Source organism: Callithrix jacchus, chromosome 17 (assembly GCF_049354715.1).
Source record: "Callithrix jacchus isolate 240 chromosome 17, calJac240_pri, whole genome shotgun sequence".
Taxonomy (NCBI): domain Eukaryota; kingdom Metazoa; phylum Chordata; class Mammalia; order Primates; family Cebidae; genus Callithrix; species Callithrix jacchus.
Genome location: NC_133518.1, coordinates 48587291 through 48610676, shown reverse-complemented (window position 1 = coordinate 48610676; position 23386 = coordinate 48587291). Strand labels below are relative to the sequence as shown.

Genomic DNA, 23386 nt, shown 5'->3' with positions numbered 1-23386 from the left:
AAGTCACCTCCATATTCCCACCCAGTACTGGGCACATGGCATGAAACAGATGACATTCTCAAATTTAGTAATTTAAAGAGAATTTTAAAAAGCGCTATTTATAAAGATGTAGGCAGGGTTTAGGACAGTGGTTCTCAACCTTGCTACACATTAAATGTAACGTCCTCAGGAGTCTTAAAAATTACTACTCTCTGGGTCCCATCCCCAGAGAAACTTACCCAATTAGTCTAGACATGTGCTGTCTGATAAGGTAGCCACTAGCCCCTTGTAGCCACAGGGCATTGGCAGTGTGGCTAGTCCAAATAAAGATATGTTGTAAGTATAAAGTATTCAACAGATTTTGAAGGCTTGGTACAAAGAGAAAAAAAAAGAATACAACATATCTCAATCATTTCTTTTAAATAATTTCTTGTTGAAATGATAATGTTTGGATTGTGCTCAGTTAGAAAAAAATAATTTCAAAAATTAATTTGACCTATTTCTTCTCACTTTTTAAAATATAGCTACCAGAATCTTTAAGATTACTATGTGGCTTAAATTATATTCTGATGGACAGCACTGGTCCAGAGTATAGCCTGGGCATGAGATTGAAATTTTTTAAAAGTTCCCCAGGCAATTCTAATGTGCAACCAAGATTAAGAAGCACTGGTTCAGAGAAATCAGAGAAGATAATCCAGTAGCCTGTGACTGACAGCAGCAGGTAGCTGTTAGGCCCTCCAAGCCTGAAAGGGCAATGGGAGGGAGTAGTTACAGGAACAAAATTCCTCCAGTGGGTAGCTCCATGAAGGGAGCTGCCCAACAGGACCGATGGTCTTTAGTAGAGGGATGAAGTAGGCTCAAAGTCAGTAGGGGAGACTCTGAGGAAGTAAACGCTCTGATCTCTTTGTCCTCCTGCCTTTGATCCCCCACTGGAAAAAAAACAAGGTTGGAAAGGGTGAGAACGGATTTGTAGAAGCAAAATGGAATATTCCCAGTACAGGCACTTAAAGAATGTTCTGGAAATAAAGGAAGAGCCCACAAATAAAACATGTAAGTCCTTACAGGAGTAGTGCTGAACACAGGTACGCTGTAGCTCTGAACCTCTCTTGTCCTGAGTCCTGGAATAATGTCCAATGAGAAATGCAATCAGTGGCATTTGAGTTGCCCAGAATAGTTTTCAAAGCTAGGAAACTCCCAGGCATTCTCTTAACTCACAAACAATAATTTTAAAGTCCTTGAGTATTTTGGTTCCTGTAAAAAAAAATGTTGACTAATAATACCAATAACCCACATTAAGTTTCTATTTATTGAGTGTTTATCATATGCCAGGCAATGTGTAAAATGCTTCACTTAAATTATAATACAGTGTGGCTCTATACTTTTTCTCAGCTCCACAGTAGAAAATACATATTATGCATCAAGAGGTAAAAAATGTAAAATTGTCTAAATTCTTCCTGAGTCCCCAAAGGTCAAAAAGAAAACATTTGAAAAGATTATCCTCACATTCCAGAGGATGGCAATCAATGCCCTTGCAGATTGTGCTAAGCTATGGTTAAACCAGGTCTGCCTGCATTCTGGCTGAAGAGACAGTGGCTACCTGAGGTATGTCCTTCTCACACTGATCACAGGAATACATAAGATTAAGCCAATGCACCCAGGCACTTCCTAAGACCTGCCTGCATCATAACTTACTCTCATTCCATTGGCCAAGTTCAAGAATCAATGCGGTGGTAAAGAACACTGTCAATTCTAATGCACTGAAAGAGAGCATGGCAGAGGGACTGAGTAAAGAATGAGATCAATAATCCAATCCAAATAATAATAATAATAACAATCCAGTAATCCAAGGAGAGGAAAAACAGTTGACCTCCCCTCCCTGCTCCAGGCTTCCCAGTCCAAAGCAGACTGGGTGTGCTCAGAGAGGGGAGATGCTTTAACCTTGATAAGGGTGTGGAGTTAGATGATTATGACACTGGATAGAACATTCTCATTACTTGAAATGGGACATTGACACTAGAACTGGTCAGAGGGAAATTTGTCATCTGAGAGTGACCTAAAAAAAGTGTGGAGTTTGCCCCAAATTCCATCAAAAGACCGGGGAAGAACAAATCTACACATCATGCTGAAAACGAGCTGTGAATAAAGGACGGGTTTCCTGCTGGTGGAACCCCCATTGAGTCCAAATCACGCAGCAAACCAACCACATATGCTTCTTTCCAACCTCTAACTTGACAATTTTAATTTGACATTATTCAAATAGCACTCCAACATCTGTGTCTTTAGAATGTTTATTTAGTTTAATATGCTGTAAACACAGTTTGAGAAAAGCTATTTCCAAGCATTTAAAGACCGTCTTTACCCACCTTCAAAATATTTTCAGAAAAAAATGAAAATTCGAATGTTTTCAACCATAGCCAAAAGAAATCTGTTGTGCTCAAGTTAACATTCACAGAAGGGGAAAGAAAAAGTCTGTGACAAATACAAAGCAAGAAAACACACTGTTCTGAAGCCAGCAACCATGAGGTTTATCCCTCAAAGACTTGGAAAAACCTCCCCCTCCTCAGGAGAGCTTTCTTGAGGTAAAAGGAAGTGGAATAGTGATTAAAGGTATAAAAAGGACTCATTTTCCCTTCTGGGACTGGTCTAATAAGACATAAACTAGATAAAATCAAGTGTATTGAACCAGTTCTCAGTGCAGGGCTTTGACATAAAATGACTCTCCCTCACTCTCTTGCCTACCTTGTGAGGACAACTACCTGTGGTAGAGGCCACATTGAGGAAGTCACTTTCTGTTGTGCTACAAATGTAGTCATACTGCTAGGAGTCAAGGTGTCATTCCAGTGAGTTCTAGGAACTTCTAGAACGTCTAGCCCATTCCTCAATCAGATTTCACCTCCCTCTGATGATCCTATAGTCCTGACCTGTTAAGATCAATTTCCTTTCTCTGCCCATCCAAAACCACTGATAAAAAAATATGGGTTATTTACTAATGGATGTGGTAAATCCTATGTGATCTTCCTCACTGAAAAATGCCAAGCTGATGCCAAAGCACTGAATTTATATTTTATTCCCTCTATTTGAAAATGACAACTCATATTCCCTCACCTCATGTGAAATTCTTCTATTCCATTTCTCAGGTAAGAAAGGTCAAGTTCTCTCATCACCAGATGGAGCTTCTCAAAGACTAATACTTTGCCTTGTTAATCGCTGTATCTTCAGTCCCCAGCACAGTACATGACACTGTATACATTCAACGTTTGAGAATATAAAAATAAGTAAAGGATCCTGGGTCAAAGAGGAGATGCCTGCATTTTTAGATGATTAAGGGGAAACCAAGAAGAAAAGGCATGCCGAGCCCTGCTAACAAAGGGCATGGTGTGATTTCTGCATAGGATTTCCCCCTTTTCCCCTGCACCCAAACTTTTTGGGGCCCAACGGCCAGTAGAAACAAGCAAAAGGAATAAAGACTTCTATTGGAGGACAACTCTGAGCCATTACGATCCCTGCTTCCCCATTTACAGTCAGAGCTGGCTTCAAGGGCATACGACCTGTAATGTCTCACAGGGCCTAGCACTTAGAGGAGCCCGACACTTGGTTTAATGCTTTGTGTTGCCTCCCGGAAACTCTTAACAATTTTTCAATAAAGGGCCCTGGCCTGAATTTTTATTTTGGGGGCCTTGTAAAATGATGTCACTGGCTCTGTTTATAGCACATTATGGGGACGTCGGGGAGGTTGGGAAAGTAATGCTAAGGTTTCTCCCAACAAGGACATTCCAGGTGTCTGTTGCTTTCACTGGAATCCTTAGAACAAATATACAGCATCCTCTGGGGCCCCCCTCAACTGATCACCACCTCCCTCCAGTATTTGGGAGCCTGAACCCTAGAGTGCTTTTCAGTATCTGACTCCTATACTCATTGGTTTAAATGGAGAACAAAGACGTTGACCTACCTTACTTTCTATTTTGCCATTCATATTTATTTATTACAATTATTTTCTCTGCTAGATAAGAATATTTCATTGGAATGTTCAAGCATATTTTCCCAAAGAAATGCATATCTAATATACACAAAAGCCTTTACTTTTGTGTTAGACATTGCAAACAATCCCACTTCTCTTGTATCTATTTTGATTTTGTTTTCTTCAGAATTGTCTGTCATAAACAATTCTAAAATAGAACTTGTTCATCCTCAGTAATTCCTCTTTCTTTAACTGTTGCTTCAGATAATCATATTTCCAGGGCAGCTTGTTATGTGGTCACACTTGCTATGATGTAATCAATCAGATGAAGACTCACAGAAAAAATCATTAACTCAGCAGAAAAAAGCCTCCTTCCAGGTGCTTAGGTGAGTTATTAATATTGAAAGTAAGTGCTGAATTGATGATCAGTAGAAAAACTTCTAAGCAGACATTGTTTTTAAAATTTGATTTCCCCATCCCTAATGAAAGAACTGCTTATTCTATATTTCACTGTACAAAAGTATGTTGAAGCTGTACTTTCATTCTAATACCTGTTTTAATGAAAGCCTGCTATATCTTCATTAGCTCTGGGGTATTTGAGCCCTGCTTTTCCAATATGCCAGTCTGAAATCAGAAGGTACATGTTTAATATTTGTTCAAAAATCATTTTCCCTTTACTTGTGCTTTCATTTGGCTTAATGTCCAAAATAAATTATTGATACCCACAATAGGCAATAATATTGACTTCAGTTAGTTTTCCTCAGCTATTTTCGGGCTGGTGGTGTGAAGATCAGCCATCCCTCCATTGCTAGGTCTCAGCTGGCAGGAAATTCTGGCCACTTCCTGCCTAATCTTTGTCCCTAAGGAGCAGCCAGAGTCTGAGTCCAGGCAGAGCACTGTGGGGCAAGGCCAGCAAGGTCACCTGCCGGGAGGAGCCCAGCACCTTGAAAGGAGGCACTCCCTGAGAGAGAAGGAGGATGATCCCCTCCTTCAAGTTCATTGACCTCACGGCAATCCCGGCCTAAGAGTGGACACGTGGAACTGGACAAGCAATGTGACACTTTCTCCCAGCATTTTTCCCACCTCATCCCATGTCTCAGTCTCAGATCCACTCAGCTTCCAAATCCAAAAGCCTATTTGTAACCAAGGAGGTGAGAGGTTGGAGGGCACGATCAGCGTCTCATGGGGAAAAGTTTGGGGAATGTTTATCCACCTTTGTTAACATCAAGACATTATTCCTGCTTCACATGTGGTTATATAACCCACATATGTGGGTCATACTGCCCCAGTTTTCCTAGCATAGTCTGATTCCTAGGAATACTTTCCTATCTGTCAAATAGCTGAAGGCTCTAAGTTTCCTCTTAGCCCTAAAATGTGATGATTCTGTGATTTGAGGGTCATGTGAAGAGGTTTCACGGTTATTTTCTGTTTCTCATGGAAGAGGACAGACAGTGAGCAGGCTGTGGCTGAGGCAAGCAGGGCACTTGGCTGTGGCAGCAGCCGTGGGGTAGTAGTGAGCACTGAGGATTTCTGCACTCAGCATGTGTTTCGATATAGCGTGTATGCTCATCATACCAAACCGTGCCCCACACTTCTGCAGAGCTGTTCAGAAGATCTGTTTTCCAACTGTTTTCTAAATCTGACAACTCTCCAAAAGTTTACTACGAAATAATAGAATTCCTTTCTTTCTTCTTTCCTTCTCTTTCTTTCTTTTTTCTTTTAGCGAGAGCACTTCAGCAGCATCACTTTTATCAATAAAAGTAATAAAAACAACATTAATGAGGAATTTGTTTTCCACAGAAATTTTTAAGATTTTTGTCTTTTATCTATGAATCTACAGATGCTAGAACCCTTTTGTTTTGCAACATCTTCTCTCTCCCTCTCCATCTTCCTCTGTCTCTCCCTGGATTCAGAGGAAAGGTAAAAAGACAGAGCTGTTTAGAGTAGGCAGCCAGCATTTGTAAGCTATTTGCTCTCTTTCTATAGCAGCTGAGATGAGGCTCACAGAAAACTCCCTGAAAAAGCAATTTGTCCAGCACCTTCATTCCACAGAGAAACTAAGATTCAGAGAATTTATTCTCCCTTCAGCACTGTTCTCATCAGCCTTTCTCACCCACATTTCCTGCTCTGTGAAATACAAACGCAAGTCACACACGGGGGGCTCTTTGGGTTTTAGCTCTCCTACGTTTCCAGCCCATCATGTACCTTCTGTTACCTGGGATACATTTATTTCTATTTATCAGGTACCCAGCATATTTTTGGCTTTTCATGCCATTTCTTAGAGAGGTCCCTCTGCTGAAAATGTCCTTCCTCCTTTCCCAACTTTCTTCATCCCTAAAGGTCCAAGTGAAATGCCATGACTTCACGGGCCTTCTGTGATCTCACACAGACTCCCTGAGAAAATCATGTTTCATCCTCCAACCCACGCCAGCCCAGATGCTGGGATAGTAAATTCTGAGTTAAATGGTATGCTGTCCTCATCTGTGACATGTTGGCATTTTCCAAAAAATACCAGCGGGGCTGTCTGGGGGTTCTCAGGAATGCATAAACTCTCTAGGAAAAAAAAAATCTCTGCTCTACTAATCCTGGAGCAGGCTCCTTTGGGTTGCCCATGTATGAAACAGCTTGACTTTAAAGTAAAACTTATTCAGTTTATGCCTTCTGGCTTTCAATTTTGGTTAATATTTGAATCATTTTTCTTGGTCCACAATCACTGAATACATATATTTTGTCTCCCACAGTCAGCAGTTACAGAGGCTTCCTTGGAACCTCGATTATAGCTTCTCTGGAGGATGGCTACCCATTTATTTGAAGTGTCCACAGGTCTTCCCAAACTGCTCTTTGCATATATTGTGTAGCCTATATTTTAAGTCAGGCCATCCCAAACATGCCCTGTAGCATCATAAATTTAGAGCCACCAAGCAGAATGCTGAAGAATGCCTCTTGCCCAGGATGAATTGTAAAACAAATGCTCTCCAGTGCAGCAGACCTCCATGCACTGCAGGCACACATCCCATCGTGGCACTAGGACCCCTGACAGAGCCACTGCAGCAAAAGCACATGCAGGGTTGCAGATGAGAAATGGGCTCTTGTTTCTCCATCAGCCACCCAGTATTCCATGTCTGGCTTTCTCACCTGAGGCCTCAGATGCCCTTAGCCCCAGGATATTGTCACTAGGGGTTTTAAGTGATAAACCAAAGTATCCACCCACAGTCATGGCTTGGTTGCTTTCTGGCTGGTCTTTTTGTTGTTTGTTGTTTTTTTCTCTTGTGCTTCAAAAAAGAGAGGACATAGAATTGATGCTACTCCTTCTAAATACTTGGAAAGACCACAACTAGCTTTCCTGATCTGTGTTTCATTTTGCAAAAGGGGAAGATAAAAGAAAAGACTTTCAAAGTAAATACAGACTCTTCTTTTGAAATTTGTAAAAAGAAATCAGTGATGTTCATGATTTTTAACCAAAAGATAAGAAAATGGGATAAGGTGATAAATAGTGCAAGCAGTACTATAACTGTTAAAGAATGAAAAGAAAGAAAGGAAAAAAAATAAACCATCACTAGGAATCTTAAATTCCGAAGGGGTTTTAAAAGATCCAATAGGAGACGGGTACCTTCCAACTGTTGTCATCCTGCTATTGTAACCTGAGCCCTCCCAAGTTTTCAGACTCCAAAATCAGATCTAATTAAAAGAAAATGGAAAGGGACTCAGCCTTTTCAGCTCTGGAGAACATGCAGACAAATAAATTAAAAAGTGGGAGAAGTGGAACTAACCCAATAATCCGTGAAAAGCTCATTTCCCTCCCCACCGCCACTGATGCAACAGTGTCCTTCCTCCCTCCCTGTTCTCTGGTTCAGGGGCAGTGAGTGAAGAAATTGGCTAACAAGATCAGAAAATTTAATTACATTTCTGCCATCCCCTTCCAAGAAGTTGGCTGTCACACTTCCCTTTTGCCGATCTTCAGAAAGTGCTGTCTCTGATGAGTTTCATGTCGGCTTCTATTCCCACTCATCTCCCTACATCAGCTCAGGACAGTAGACACAGACACTTCAATTTGGGGGTTTAGAAGGATTAAATATAAAGATTAAAGGGGGAAGTAAGAAAAGAGAATGTCATTATCCCCTCATTTCCTTTTGTCTGCCCGAGCCATTTCTGCCTTGGTCTTATCCCAGGAGAAGTATTGTGCCATCCCTAAGTCTTAGTATCCTTGCATTCCAGACCTAAAGAAGCCCTGAGACCCTTTAGAAGAAAGTGATACCTCCATCAAAGTGTCCATTTTGCATGCTGACTCAAAGGTAGGAAAATGGCTCCCTTGAATGCTGTTTCCAGCAAGATTCTGAGATGCTTTGGGTTCAAAATTAACAAACATAAAAGATAGCACAATCAAGTCATGGTCTCCACTGGTGAACAGCTAGGATGCAGGATGGTGTCAAAAGAACCAGGTAATTTCCATTCCTGTCCTAGGATAACCAGAGATTTATGACCAAAACCAGTATGCAAACCATCTGGGACACAGAATAGGTGTTTCCAAAATGCAAAATTTAGCTAGTTTAAAATGCCTTTTTTTTTGTTTACTTTTCCACTGCTGGGTAAAGTGAGGTAGAAGGACGAACTGTGCAGAGGTTCCTGGCATTTATGTGACTGAAGAGCTATTTCCCTTCACTGAATGTAGTCATCCCCTAACTATGTGGGCCACCACACACACAATAAAAATCCCATATTAGGGCAAGACATGCAAGCCCAAAACAGTGACTGTGTAACTGCCTGCAGGGGCCTCTGGGACACTATAACTTGACCTGGCCAGTGCTGGTGGGCAGAGAGTGCAGAGGGAAGAAAAGAAACCATCCAAGGACAGACAAGCAAGGAATTAATCATTATGAACAAGCATGATGAAAGTTTTAAGAAAGAAGTTGTACCTGCTTGGATTCCATTTGGCTGCAGGCAATAGAACTCTGCTCTTGGCACCAAGGAATCCAGCAGCAGTCAGTCTAATGCTGTTGTGCTGCCTGGGGATGCCTTCAAGGACTCAGGCTGTATCTAGCTCCTCCAGCTTCAACCTGTGATTTTCATCCTCATGGCTACAAGAAGCAGGTCAACCTCTGTATTCCAGGCACAAAGAAAGGGAAGGGCAGGCCAGGCACTGTGGCTCAAGCCTGTAATCCCAGCACTTTGGGAGGCCGAGGCGGGCGGATCACGAGGTCAAGAGATCGAGACCATCCTAGCCAACATGGTGAAATCCTGTCTCTACTAAAAATACAAAAATTAGCTGGGCATGGTGGCACGCGCCTGTAGTCCCAGCTACTTGAGAGGGGGGCTGAGGCAGGAGAATTGCTTGAACCCGGGAGGCGGAGGTTGCAGTGAGCCAAGATTGTGCCACTGCACTTTAGCCTGGCACCTGGCAACAGAGCGAGACTGTCTCAAAAAAAAAAAAAAAGAAGAAGAAGAAGAAGAAGAAAGAGAAGGGCAAAAGGAAAAGGTGAATTGTTTGCCCCTATTGATCAGGAGTAAAAGAGCTTTCCTGGAAGCCCCAGCCAGCAGATGCTGCTTACAACTCATTAACCGATCTGAGACCCATCGCCACCTCTGATTTCAAGGGATATGTCTAATGGGACACATTGCTGCCCCTCCCTAATTGGGAATATATGGATGTGGAGCAGATGACTACCAGTGTGTGCCAGTGAGTGAGTAGTCTAGGGTGTCAAAGGAAAGGAGGGATAAGGAAAACAATGGAAGATGTTGGTCAGGTCAGTGGTAGGCTTCTAGTGCAGTCACATACTGGAAGTTAGGAGTGAGCAATGAGGGAACCAAGGCTGCAATATAAACTTTGCATTCTCAAAGCCTGGACTTATACATCTGGGCATATAGGCCCACCCTGACCATGTACAGCACAGGGCATATCCCGGATGGCAGAGCCAAAAGTCTTCTCTGTTCCCCACCAAGTCACATTAGGATAGAGAGGAATTTCCCATCCACTGAGAGAAAGCAGGAATGATGAAGAATGGAGCTGAGATGAATATCACAGCCTCACACCATGTCTCCAGGAGGATAGATCTAGGAAAAAACCTCCGGAAGTTTCCCCTTTCCCCAAAGAAAGTGCCCTTGTCGCTGGGCTGCTGGCCTGGAGGGCATCACCTTGGAGGACATGAATGATAGTAAAGAGCAGATGGAGAAACCAAATCAGAGAGAATCATTAAACAGAGGTCTTCAAATTCCCCTCAACCTCCTTGGCCTTCTCAGTCTCTTGCATCAAAAGCATTCGTTTGGGCCAGGCGCGGTGGCTCACACCAGTAATCCCAGCACTTTGGGAGGCCGAGGCGGGTGGATCACCTAAGGTCAAGAATTCAAGAACAGCCTGGCCAACATGGTGAAACCCTGTCTTTACTAAAAATACAAAAATTAACTGGACATGGTGGCAGGTGCGTGTAATCCCAGCTACTCAGGAGCCTGAAGCAGGAGAATCACCTGAACCTGGGAGGCGGAGGTTGCAGTGAGCCAAGATTGCACCACTGCACTTTCCAGCCTGGGTGACAGAGCAAGACTCAGTCTCAAAAAAACAAGAAAAAAAAAAGCACTCATTTGGCCAGAATGAGGTCTGAAGCTGAGGGTCTGCCAAGCCAGGAATGTGCTCCACAAGGCAAAGTTGGAGTTGTAAGGGCCACTGTGGGAGGCCTTCCCAAGGATAGCAGATCTCTCATCTCCTGTCTTGTTGCCAGAGCTAACTACACAGCCACACAATCTCATGCCCAGAAACTCAGACAGCACTTGGGCCTCCTGTCACCAGGGAAGTGTGTTGCCTTAACTATCTCAAGTGTTCGTGCATAGAAAAAGAAAGTGCAGGCAGTGCTTCATGTTTCAAGAAATTGATAAAGGAACATGAACAGATATATAGGAACTGCTGGGAGATGGTCTTCTGATTCTTTTCACAAAGAAGGACAAAGGCTGGCTTCTATCCACACTCACCAGGGGAATGGATTCAAAACTGAGATCTCATCAAGTAGTGGTTTGTTTACACATCCTTGATTCATTCCACTGCCCCAGTGTTCACTGCACATCAACTAAGTTTGCTGTGTACTTGACAATGTGCTAGGGGCTTCCAGATGAAATTCAGTTATGAGACTTCATCCCAGAGGGGTTGCTTACGGAAGAACTCAAGAGACAAATCATTAATAGTAATGCCATATGTCTTAGAGCCATATGTCTCTACTGTCCACAGAGTGTTTGTAGATCCATTGCCGCATTTGCTGTCCACCACAATCCTGTGAGATGGTCTGGAGAAACAGCATTGTGTCGTGGTTAAGAGCTCAGACTCTAGATCCAGACTGCCTGTGTTCAAAGCCTGGTTCTGCCACTGACTAGCTGTGTGACCTTGAGCTGTTAACCTCTCTCTGCCTCCGTTCCTTTATCTATTAAAAGGGGGTTAGGAACAGCTGCTATCTAATAAGATTTTGGGGAAGATTAATTTAGTCATTTCACATAAGGTATGTTGAACAATGTCTACTGGCACACAGTCAACCTTTGATATGTGTTAGTCATTACTACTCTCATTTTATATAGTTATAGGGACTACCTGATGTTCATGTGTGGAATGTTAGAGCTAAAGGAAACTTAGTTATCATCATATATGGTCAATGAAATTGGGGTACACCATTAATCAACGAAACAGTCCAGGCCAGTGCCCCAAGGGGTGACAAGCAATAGGCCTAAAATCATTCTGCCAGCCCTGATCAAGTATCCTGAAGCTCTTCTGTCCAAGCCGAAAGAAAGCCACAGTATATCTTCGAGTAGCAGGAGGGCTCTCAAAAGTACCTGTGAGGGTTCATCTCGTACATCAACTTGGCTAGGTAGGCTATGAAGTCCAGTTGTTAGGTAAAACACCAGTTTGGTGATCCTGTGAAGATTCTTTTGTAGATGTGATTAACATTGAAATCAGTAGACTTTGAATAAAGCAGATCACCCTCTAAAACGTGGGTGAGCCTTGTACAAGCTGTTGAAGGCTGTAACAACAGAGACTGAGCTTTCCCAAAGATGAAGGAGATATCCTCAAGATTGGACGATAGACATCCTGCTTGAGTTTTCAATGGGCTTCCTGAGGAATTTGGGCTCAAAACTGAAACAGTAACTCTTGCCTCAATTTCCAGCTTATAGGTCTCCCCTACAGATTTCAGACTTGCCAAACCCCACAATCATATTAGCTGATTCCCTAAAAATAAAGAAATAAATCTCATACATATCTATTTATATACAAAACATTATATGTATGCTACATATAATACCATAAATATGTGTTATTGTATATATGTGTGTGTGTGTATATATATATATATATATATATATATATATATATTGTGTGTGTGTGTGTGTGTGTGTGTGTGTGTGTGTGTAGTATTGTTTCCGTTTCTCCGGAGAAGCCTGACTAATAAATACCTTCTTAGGGGGACAGAGCAGCACCTTGTATGGCTATTTCTTATGCCTAGAATGATATGCCAGTGATGTCTGCTGTTTATTTTGCTGCTCTTGCCACTATTTATGTACTAAGCCACCTAAAAATGATAATCAATCTCAAAATATTACAGGATACCCAAGATGTTCCCATCACAGCTAGATCTCACAGGGCACATGAAAGACCTGCAGAACGTTAATTCATGCCTCAGGTAAGAAGCAATGGCAGAGAGCACCACAGTGACACTGGATGTGCCCTGCTGTGCAGTGATACTACCCTGCTGGGGATGGTCAGGGAAGGAACAACAGCCAGATGAGGTCTCTCAAGGGAAAGGGATTTACAGTGTGCTTTGAAGGCCTAAGATCTGGACAAAAACAGGGGTCTTATCTCAGTCTGGACCAGGGAGGCCCTGTGGATTCAGATGATGTGAATCCTAGACCAGGAGAAGCCAAGCATGAAGTTTGCACTTTATTCTACAGGCAAAAGGAGACATTTTGTACATTTTGTAGAAATATTGTGAAGGAGATTTCAAGAAAGATGAGTGCAGCAGCCATGTGCTAGAAGTCTAGAAATAGGAGGCTCATCCCAGGAGGGGCAGACATGTGGTATGAAGCAGTCAGACCCCACAACCAAGTCCTAAGGAAAAATGGAGAGGAAGGGCAGACGGTGGGTAGAGTGTAATCATGTCATCATTGAAAGGACAGAAGGATGTTCACAGGGAAATGTCACCTGGAAACGCAGATACTGGCAAGAAATCAAGGCTAGAAATGTAAACTAAACTGTAAGGAAGTCCTGGCTTAAGCTTTGAGAATGAATGGGAACAGAGAGTTCATTCAGAGAAAAGCAGAGGTCCTTGTTCAGACTCTTGAGTGACACTCAGGGTGAGAAAAGGAAAAGAAAATAAAATATAAAATATGCTCCACGGGAAGACAAAATAGGGCATTGCTGGGCTTCGAAAGCTGAGGAAGAGGAAAGGTGCATGAAGGACAGATGGTAAACAATGTCATACATACACATTGTGGCTATGACCACTGGCCATTCACAAACACATTTGCATAGTAATGGATGTGTGTGATACTGCAACAAAAACACTTGTCTCTTCTGGGTGAGCACTGCTTTTCCCAAGATCACTGGACACAGCACTCCTCTTTCAGGACACTCAGTGTACACTCAGAGACACAGTCTAGCCCAACCTCAAAAACCTGGCAGACCCTCACTTCCAGAATGATGTCCCAGATTTCCCAACAATTAATGCAGCGTTTTCCCAATATATCACACCGAATGCCTTGAACTCTGCAGGGGAACAGCATTATATAAATCTAAGCATCAGGAATGTTAAACATCCTAGACAGCTGGAGCTAGAAAAGGCCATGAGGTCAGCCCACATCTGGTCTGTCTCAGAGCCTCCCCGTGCAGGCTGCCCCCCACCCCCACCCACTCCCACTCCCACCCCAGCCCTCTCAGGAAGAAGAGCAAAGAGATAAATAACTCCTTGAGAGCACTCTTGCTTTCCCCACTTCTGCTGTCTTTTTGCCTCTTCTCTCCCAGGGCTTTCCCTGATGAATCCACCATGTGCCTCAAATTATTTATTTCTCTTTCCAGAATTTCAACAATGGATGGATCAAAGTACCACATTTTTTCACAGCAGACTCTCAAAATGCCAGAGGTCAGAATCATTATGTGCTGGGACAAAAGACAGGGTGAGGGGCTGGAATGAAAGCCTTGGCCTGGAGGAGCTGTTTACCAGGAAACCCAGGAAAGCCTGGGCACAGGCTGTGGCCCTGCACTTTGCTGGCTGGCTGAGGCTGGGTGGCTTGCATGCGTTCGCCTCCTACCTCACCCCACCACCACCCAAGATGAAGCCATCCTTCCTGGCTCCTCCTTCTTTTTGGTAGAAATGGTGCCAGTTTGTGTGGTCTGGAAGGAAAGGACCTAAGGCTATGAACCTCCCAGCAGCCATGCTTCCTATAGGATTTAATGAGCTATTTAGAGATATCTAAGGGAATCAGAACCTTAAGAACCCAGTACAGATGTCACTGCTTATTGACTATGCAAAAGCATGATTTAGAGCAGGGTTCACAAACTATGCCCTTTGGGCCAAATCTAGCTGGCCAAGTGTTTCTGTAAATAAAGTGTATTGAAACACAATGTGCCATTTGTTTCTATGTTGTCTATGGCTACTTTTGCCCTATACCAGCCAAGACAAGTAGTTGCAACAGAAACTACATGGTTCACAAAGCCTAACATATTTGCTATCTGGCCCTTTCCCCTGCTCTTCCTCTCCCTGCCCTCATTCCTCTCTCTCTCTCTCTCTCTCTCTCTCTCTCTCTGTCTGTCTCTCTCTCTCTCTCTCTCTCTCTCTCTGGCTCTCTCTCTCTCTCTCTCTCTCTCACACACACACACACACACACACACTTCCGTCCTCCCATCTATATGCCATGACTTATCTTTGCTTCTAGTCTGAGTCTCACTCCGTACCTCCCCTCCCACCCCTTATGTGTCCCTGTCAGTCTTTACTTTTTCATCTCTGGCTGTGCCTGGCTTAGTTTCTCTCTACTCCTCCCTGCCTCATCTATTTTCATTAATAACTGATTATATATAAACAAAGGGGTGTTATTTTCTCATTTGTTGAACTTACTTAGAGACCTGTTCTAATTATGAAAGTGAATGAGTAGGAGCTTTGTATTCTCCGGGGGAAAAAAAGAAAGAAAATATAATTGTGCTTTAGTTCTGTAGTCCTCAATTTTTGCCCATTGTGGTTCAATGGTCCATGATAGAAAAGGTTCCTCTTACACACATATCTTTATATTTCTAAAAGCACCCTTAAAGCACATCATTGTGCATACTCTTTAGTTCCAATTACCTGAGAAACAGTAGACAGTGACCCTGAGAAATTCTAGCCCACATTTGTAATCCAAGTTAGGAGACATTAATTGGAAGCATGATTCTGTAATACCTTTGTCTGGGAGGGTTTCGGTCACTTGAGAGGTTTTCCACAACTGAGCAATTACGGGGTCACAGGAGAAATTCAGCAACAGTGGTTTCATTTATTACCGCACTCATCACAATCTAACTTATATGATAATTGTGAAGCTATGAGAAATTGAGAACTGATAGCATATCTTACTCATTTTCATAACTATCACTCTCCCAACCTATCCAAGGACCTTGCTAGGTAGCTAGCACATAGTGATGAGCTACTGTTAATAAAAGCTGCTTCTTTGTGCCACAAATATGTTAAGTGATTTATGTTCATTCTAACAAAGACTTTGCCAAGTAGAAGTTATTAGTCTCACTTTACATACAAGGAAACTGAGGCTCAGAGAAATTAAGTGGCTTGCCCAAGCCCTTGTCCTGTTATGGCAACAGTCTCAGGACCTGCCATCACAGGTGTCACCTCAGTACCTGTTTTCTGGTTCCTAGGTCTAAATCTAACCTTGATAGCCTGACATTGACCCTCTACCCTGACTTTTATGCCTGCTATTTCCTCCAGTCTCTGGCCCAGCATTAGGTTTACCTGCACTTCTCTCCTACCTCATCCACTTGTTGCTCTCAGTCCTGGCTCCTAGGAGAGATGAATGCCCCTGGGTCAGCCAAGCAGAACAAGAAGAGGCTATCAGCCAATCCACATGCAGGCAGTAGGACCATAGTCCTCTTTCTACATTTCTAGGAAAAAGAAAATGAAGAGCCAGAGTCTCAGCCCTGCAAACTCATCAAGGGGTGCAGACTTATGAGGATTTTTCGAGCCCAGCTGATAACAACCTGGCAAGTCAGGAACCAGAGGCTCCATTCTAACTGACGCATCTTTCTCTGTCCACCTCATTGGTTACCACGCATGCTCAACCAACAAGCCCTCCATGCCCTATATGAACACAGCCAAAATGATGAGGGCCCTGCAAATGCCCTAGATAGCTTACTATTCCCATCCAGTAGCTTTGCCCAAGCAAGATCAGATGGAGTCCCAGGATGTCTACTGCTAGGAACATACCATACAGGGACCACACCAGCCCCCAGATGTGAGCAGCAGGTATTATGCCTGGAGGCACACAGTCTCTCCACTACTATAGCCAACACTGGTACATGCCCAGTCTCCACGGTGTTCTTCCTCCCAAATGCCAGAGAATGCTGACTGCTCTGCACACCTGCCATCCCCATGCCCAGAGAATCCGAAAGTGGTTTATTACTCTCATCAATCTGAATTCTTACATCCCAGTAGTTCATTTGAAGGTGGGTTTGCTGCCAGGGACAGGCACTCAGGGTTCTGGCTGCAGACACTGGCTTCCATCATCAAGTGGATCTAACCCAACCCCTAAAACCACCAGCCCTCCCGCCCTTCACCCTGCCCACTCTTTCTCTCCAGGAGTATCAGAGAAGCTGAAATTTGGAAGGAATTTATATATCACCTAATTCTAGGGTTTTAAAAATAAGGGTCATGAATGGATTTCCAAGAATGGAAATGAATTCATTTTCATAAATCTCCTAAAATTATATTTTAAAAAGCCTACACACACACACACACACACACACACACACACACACACACACACAGAATTGTCAGAACTGTGTACTGTTCTGGCGTATGTTCATAGTTTATAAAACATTTTCAGAAGAGTTTATAACAAAAAAAAATTAAAAAGCTAAGAACTAGTGATTGATGTTGGAGATGCAAAAACAAGACAGCCTCCCGACTCCCACCACGAAATAAAAGTGTCTCGGGACTCTTGCTTCACCAAAGTTCCTTAGCTCTCCCTTTTCATTCATCCCTTTGATGTCAAAAAGAGATGCAACAGAGGGTATAAACTTATTAGAATATGGACAAAAGCTGTCCCTTTCTGATAGAAAGCTCCGGAATCCTGAAATATACTCCCTTAGCCCACAGAAAGTCCTTTGTACTGTGGAGCCCAGCTGGGAAGGGCCCCTCACCCATCAGACCTGACTGGCCAGCATATTTTGTCTTCACTGTCTATATCTCTTCTCTACGTAAATAACACCACCATTAGGAACCAACACTGGGATGAGGGAAGACATGAGAAAATAGAAAAAAGAGGGGAGAGGACTCTCCTGCCTCAAAGGAAAACAAGGCCAGAACACTGGGCTCCCATCCTCAGAGTATCTATTCTGTCTTCAGTTGGCCTTGAGTCAGAGCAGCCCTGCAATCACTCCCCTGGCCTGTAGTATCCCAGACCAGGTCTTCTTCTCCTAGTACTCCCCTGGGCTGATGCAGTTCCACAATCACATCCGGGGCTGCGGTGGTCCTACTAGTGCCTCCCTGGGCAGGAGCAGTCCTTTGAGTCTTCCCCTGGTATGCAAATGTCCTGAAAATGCCCCCCTGGGCTGCAGCAGTCCTTCCAGTGCGCCTATGAGGCAGATCATTTCTTCTGGAGCTTCCCTGGACAACAGCAGTCCTCTTGATGTTTCTATGGAATGCAGCATGCTTTCTGATGATCCCCCAAGCAAGACCAATTTTGGGGGTGCTCTCCAGGATGCAGTAGTTCTGCTGGTACACCCTAAAGTGCAGCAGTACTGCTGGTGTCCCCATGGGCCAGGGATTCCTCTGATGCTATCCTGGGCTGCAGTGGTCCTGCGATTCCTTTCTAAGCTCCAGCTGGTACTCCCCTGGCTCACAGTTTCACCCCTACCCTTAGCTCATAGCCCATTAATGGTGCTTTTCTTTTTTAGACAGGGTCTTTCTCTGTCACCATCTAGACTGGAGTGAAGTGGCACAATTATAGTCCAGGGCAGCTTCAGATTCCTGAGCTCAAGGGATCCTCCTGGCCTCAAGATTCTGAGTAGTTTGGACTACAGGTACATGTCATCATGCCAGGCTAACTAAAAAAAAAAAAAAAAAAGAAAAAAAAATGTAGAGACAGGATCTTTCTATGCTTCCTAGGTTGGTCTGGAACTCCTGGCCTCAAGGGATCATCTGGTATTGCCCTCTAAAAGCACTGGGATTAAAAGTGTGAGCCACTGCACCTGCCATAACGGTGCCTTTGAAATTCACAGAGAAGATGTAAAAAAAAGTTTCTTCAGAAAGTATACAATTTGGGAATCAGCAAATCTAAGCATCAAGTGGAATGCTAGGGATTAATTAGATAAAACTCCACATTTTAGAGATTCTCAGAGAATCTCTAAATTTGTTTGCCCTAGGCAGTACAGTAATATCTGCAAAAAAAAAGATGAATAGATGAGATGAGATAGATAGATAGATAGATAGTAGCAAGAAGGTGAAATAGACAAAGGAGAAGTAACCATGATTTTTACTGGCTTTATTTATTGGGCATTATGGTAGGTGGTGGTGTTGCTACTGCTGTTTTTGATCTTTTCATTATTTTAAATCACTTATCCAATCGTGTTCTTTGGAGAAAAGCAAAATAGGAAGATACCTGCAAGGATAAGAAGAACATTATATTGGTAGGACAAGATGGAAAGGAGAACAAATTTACTTCCACTGAGCAGCCACTCTGTACCAGACATGCTACAAGGCACTTTACCTATGTCCTAAATGCCACTTACCAGTGGATCAGTGTTGTAGCTGCTTCCCAATCCACTTGTTTATTGGACCCCTTTGCCAAATGACAGAAACTCAACCCTCTTCTCTTGGGTCTTATGGATGACTTCCAAGTGTGGAAAGGGATTATTCTCAAATGCAATTTACACTGCTGTCTATTCACCTCCCTGCCCTCTACTCCACTCCAGCCACTACTCCAAACCTCCTTCTTGCCCAGTGTTGGTCACTCTCCTCTTTGTTTTGATTCTGCATACCTTTACTCACCACACCATCAACATTCCACTTGACCAATAAAACTCTCAGGCCAGCTTCCTTTTCACAGATGCTTCCTGGGGACCCCTCTCTACATGCTCTGGATCCCCATCACTCTGACAGACCTCCAGCACCAGTCCACCATCCCTGTTCTATTTAGATGGCCACCCTTGACTGCTTAGAGCTCTCCATGACCACACTCCATGTTCAATGAGGTTGCCAAAAACGGTGACCAATTTCCCAGTTTGCCTGGGACTAAAGGGCTTCCTGAATCATGAGACTTCCAGTGATAACCCCGGAATAATTTCAGGCAAACCAAGATGGTTGTTTACTCTGTGAGGTCAACCAGCAAGTGACAGAGCTCAGATACAAACCCAAGTCTATTCAGCCTCCAAACCTTTGTTCTTTCAGAGCATCAGTCTGCAAAAGGCTGTATATACAGCAGGAGAGTGACTATCAAATGAGACTTGCTTTTCTCTGAAGAATGTGATATGTGACGTGAACCTATTCCACAGGCTGCAAAGAATTAATTGATAAAGTTTATCTATTACCCTAATGTAACCATATGTCCTGGTCTGCCTGGGACAGTCCCGATTTGCATCCATTCTGCCAACAAAATTATTAATAGTATTCTTTTTTCAGTCTCAAAAGTATCCTAGATTGGACAATAAATTATATGGTCACCCTCACCATCATATCCCAGAGCCAGCTGATTAGGCTCTTGATTAATTAACGCTGATTAGGGTCATTGCCCATGACTATAAAACCCAGCATGGTCTCCCCTGCTATAGACAGGGCATGTTTGCCCTGCAGACCAGTCACCTAGAAAAAGCAGCATTTTTCCAGCCCCATCTCTCCCAGCTGAGCTCACACAGTCAAAGGAGCAGGCCCTCCCCTGGCTTCCAAGCAGAACCCAGCCCAAGGAATCAGCCCTCACATCACTTCAAAGAAGCAGACCTGGCATTAATTGGCACTCTGGAAAGATTTATGCACTATACATCATTATCTCCTGCTGAGAAACTAGACAGATATAGGGTATGCAGCAGATCCTTTGGAAAAAGGTGTCTTGACAAATCTTTGAACCTAAAATACTTTAAGTAATTGGGACACCCACTCAGGGACATGCAAGATGAATGACCTGGTTTGTAGAGTACCCACACCCTTGGCTGCCTGCCCCTCCCGCTCCTCTATTTTCTCCTCTTTCTCTTCCAAGTCTTCCTTAAGAGGCTTCTATGGCCTCTCCCTGCTCATTAGTAACTCCACGAAAAGACAAATTGGGGCAGAGAGAGAAGAAGAGTATATTAGTCACTGAGAGTAGGTTGGATGGGAGAGGAGGTGGAGATGAATGGTTTGAATGGGCAAATTTCATAATTTATTAAGGTTCTTCCAGTTATCCTAGTCTTCTAATGAACAGGAGTCAGAGCTTCAGAGTTAACATTTGTGTAAATCGCCTAGGATGTGGCCTGGAGCACAATAGTTGCTCAATAAATGGTGGACAGCAGTAGTGTTGAGACCTGCCAGTAGTTAAAGCAACCAGTGTACCTACTGTGAAACCCTAATATCAGAAGAGCACACGCACCAAGCACTGAAGGTTACTTGGTGCCCAGTTCAGTGCCCTTGTCTTACCAGAGCATTCAGAGTGAAGTCATAAACTCATCTATGTTCCTTCCCTCCCTTTCTTCCTCCCTCTTCTCTCTCTCTCTCTCTCTCTCTCTCTCTCTCTCACACACACACACACACACACACACACACACACACACAAGCTTCTGCACCAGGGGCTGTGAATTCAAGAGACAGGTTGGGGTGGGAATGGAAAGATCACTGTACCAGAATATCCTGATTCTGCTCCCATTGCAGGTCAATAAATATTTTGACCATCTGACATGGTGTACAGGATATGAAGACGACAAGGACACCATTACCATCCTTTGGGATCTCATGATGAGGCAGAAACATTCAAGTAAATAGCTCATCTCAATCATAATAAATACAAGCTCAATGATAACGACAAGCTCAGGATGCTGTGGGAATGCAGAGGGAGGCCCCTTGGCCTCCTGGGATGGAGATCAGGGAAAACTTCCTGGAGAATCAGGCCCTTGGTGATCTTAAAGGCATGCAAAAATGAGCCAGGAAAGAGGCAAAAAGCCAAACTCCTCAGACCCAGAGGTGGGAAGTATCATGAGGTTATGGAAAAACTAGATTATGTGTGTTTTTAAAAATTAACCTATCAGACATTCTTATTTTTAACTTGTAAGATAATTTTTTCAAAGAGAAAAACCCTTATGAGCATTCCTTATTCTAAGAGAATCTTTTATACTGGTTGAGTTCATTATAATTTGATCAATAAGGTCATGGTCACAGGTTAATTATTACAAGGTTGGTTAAAAAAAATCAACTTTCTGTAGCAATCTTAAATTACAACTTTAAAGAAACAAATTTAATGTTTTACAGTAAATGTTCTAACATTCCAAATAAATGTATTTTTTTCAAGGTTACCAGTTACAAGTTAGCAGGCCTTGGAACTATTGAAGAAACCTTTTAATATGATAGGAAATCTATCTTTGCCTCTTTCAGTAAATAAACATATTTTAAAACTCCATTTTATGACAAGATATATAATAAGGACATATTAACTAAAAATTTTGGTAACTGGTATATAAATATCCACTAAGTTTCTTAATCTTTCATTCTGAATGAAGATTTGTAGTTTATCCATGAACTTACATTTTCTAAAACACTGTATCAAGAGCTTCTAATGTTTTCAAAGTTCCTACTAAAAAATTCTGCCCATTGGCAAAACTTAATTTTTTTAAATAAGTGATGATTTATTGATCTCATTATTTGAAGAAAAGCTTCTTAAGGTAAAAACAAAAACAACAATCACAAAGGTCAAAGACTTCATCACATATATATTCAAACTTCTTATTTAAAACTAAAATCTCACAATTAATAATCCAACAACAAACTAGGAATATTATTTGCAATAACTATCACTGACAAAGTTGGAGATATTATATATCTACAGTAAACTTGCGTAAATGAATAAAATAAATGGTAAGTCTCAACCAGGTAAACAGTCAAATGTCTTGATAATTTATAAAATAAGAAATGACTAGTAAACATGCACAAGAAGTATATTCTTCCTTAATTAACAGAAATTACAGCTATTAGATGTTATTTGCCTGCCAAATGTGACAGTTTTACAGAGAATGTGGCAAAATGGCTTTTGTTTGTTTGTTTGTTTTTGGAGACAGGATTTTGCTGTCATTCAGGCTGGAGTTCAGTGGCAGGAGCTCAGCTCACTGCAGTCTCAGCCTCCTGAGTAGCTGAGACCACAGTCGCATGCCACCACACCCAGCTAATTTTTTTAAAACTGATTTTAAGTTCACGGGTACATGTGCAGGTTTGTTATATAGTTAAACTTGTGTCATGGGGGTTTGTTGTACAGATTTTTTAATCACCCAGGTATTAAGCCTGGTGTCCATTAGTTGTTTTTCCTGCTCCTCTTCCTCCTCCCACCCTCTGATAGGCCGTAGTGTGTGTTATTCCCCTCTATATGTCCATATGTTTTTATCATTTAACTTGCACTAGTAAGTGAGAACATACGATATTTGGTTTTCTGTTCTTGCCTTAGCTTGCTAATGATAATGGCTTCCAGCTCCATCCATGTTCCTGAAAAAGACACAATCTCATTCCATTTTTTTATGGCTGCACAGTATTCCATGGTATATATGTACCACATTTTTTTATACAATCTATCATTGATGGGCATTTAGGTTGATTCCACGTCTTTGCTATTGTGAGTAGTGCTGCAGTCAACATACACATGCATAGGTCTTTATGATAGAATGATTTCTATTTCTTTGGGTATATGCCCAGCAATCGGATCACTGGGTCAATTAGTATTTTTCTGCTTCTAGATCTTTGAGGAATCATCATACTGTCTTCCACAATGGTTGAACATTCCCACCAGCAGTGTATAAACATTCCTTTTTCTCTACAACCTCATCATCTGTTATTTTTGTTTACTTTTTCTTAATAGCCATTCTGACTGGTGTGATATGGTGTCACAATGTGGTTTTGATTTGCATATCTGTAATGATTAATGATGTTGAGCTTTTTTTCATATACATGTTGGGGGGGCATGTATATCTTCTTTTGAAAGTTGTTCATGTCTTTTGCCCACACTTTAAGGGGACTGTTTGTTTTTTCTTATAAATTTACACTCTTTATAAATGCTGGATTATTAGAT

General features: G+C 42.5%; 1 long non-coding RNA gene across 1 annotated transcript; it reads left to right on the top strand.

Moving 5' to 3' along the window:
- Nucleotides 1-4151: 4151 nt before the first annotated feature.
- On the top strand, nt 4152-21438 carry LOC144580025 (uncharacterized). The gene is made up of 5 exons (XR_013528903.1): nt 4152-4323; nt 8153-8229; nt 12508-12585; nt 13977-14040; nt 20992-21438. It is a non-coding gene; the product is annotated as an uncharacterized LOC144580025 (long non-coding RNA).
- Nucleotides 21439-23386: the final 1948 nt, after the last annotated feature.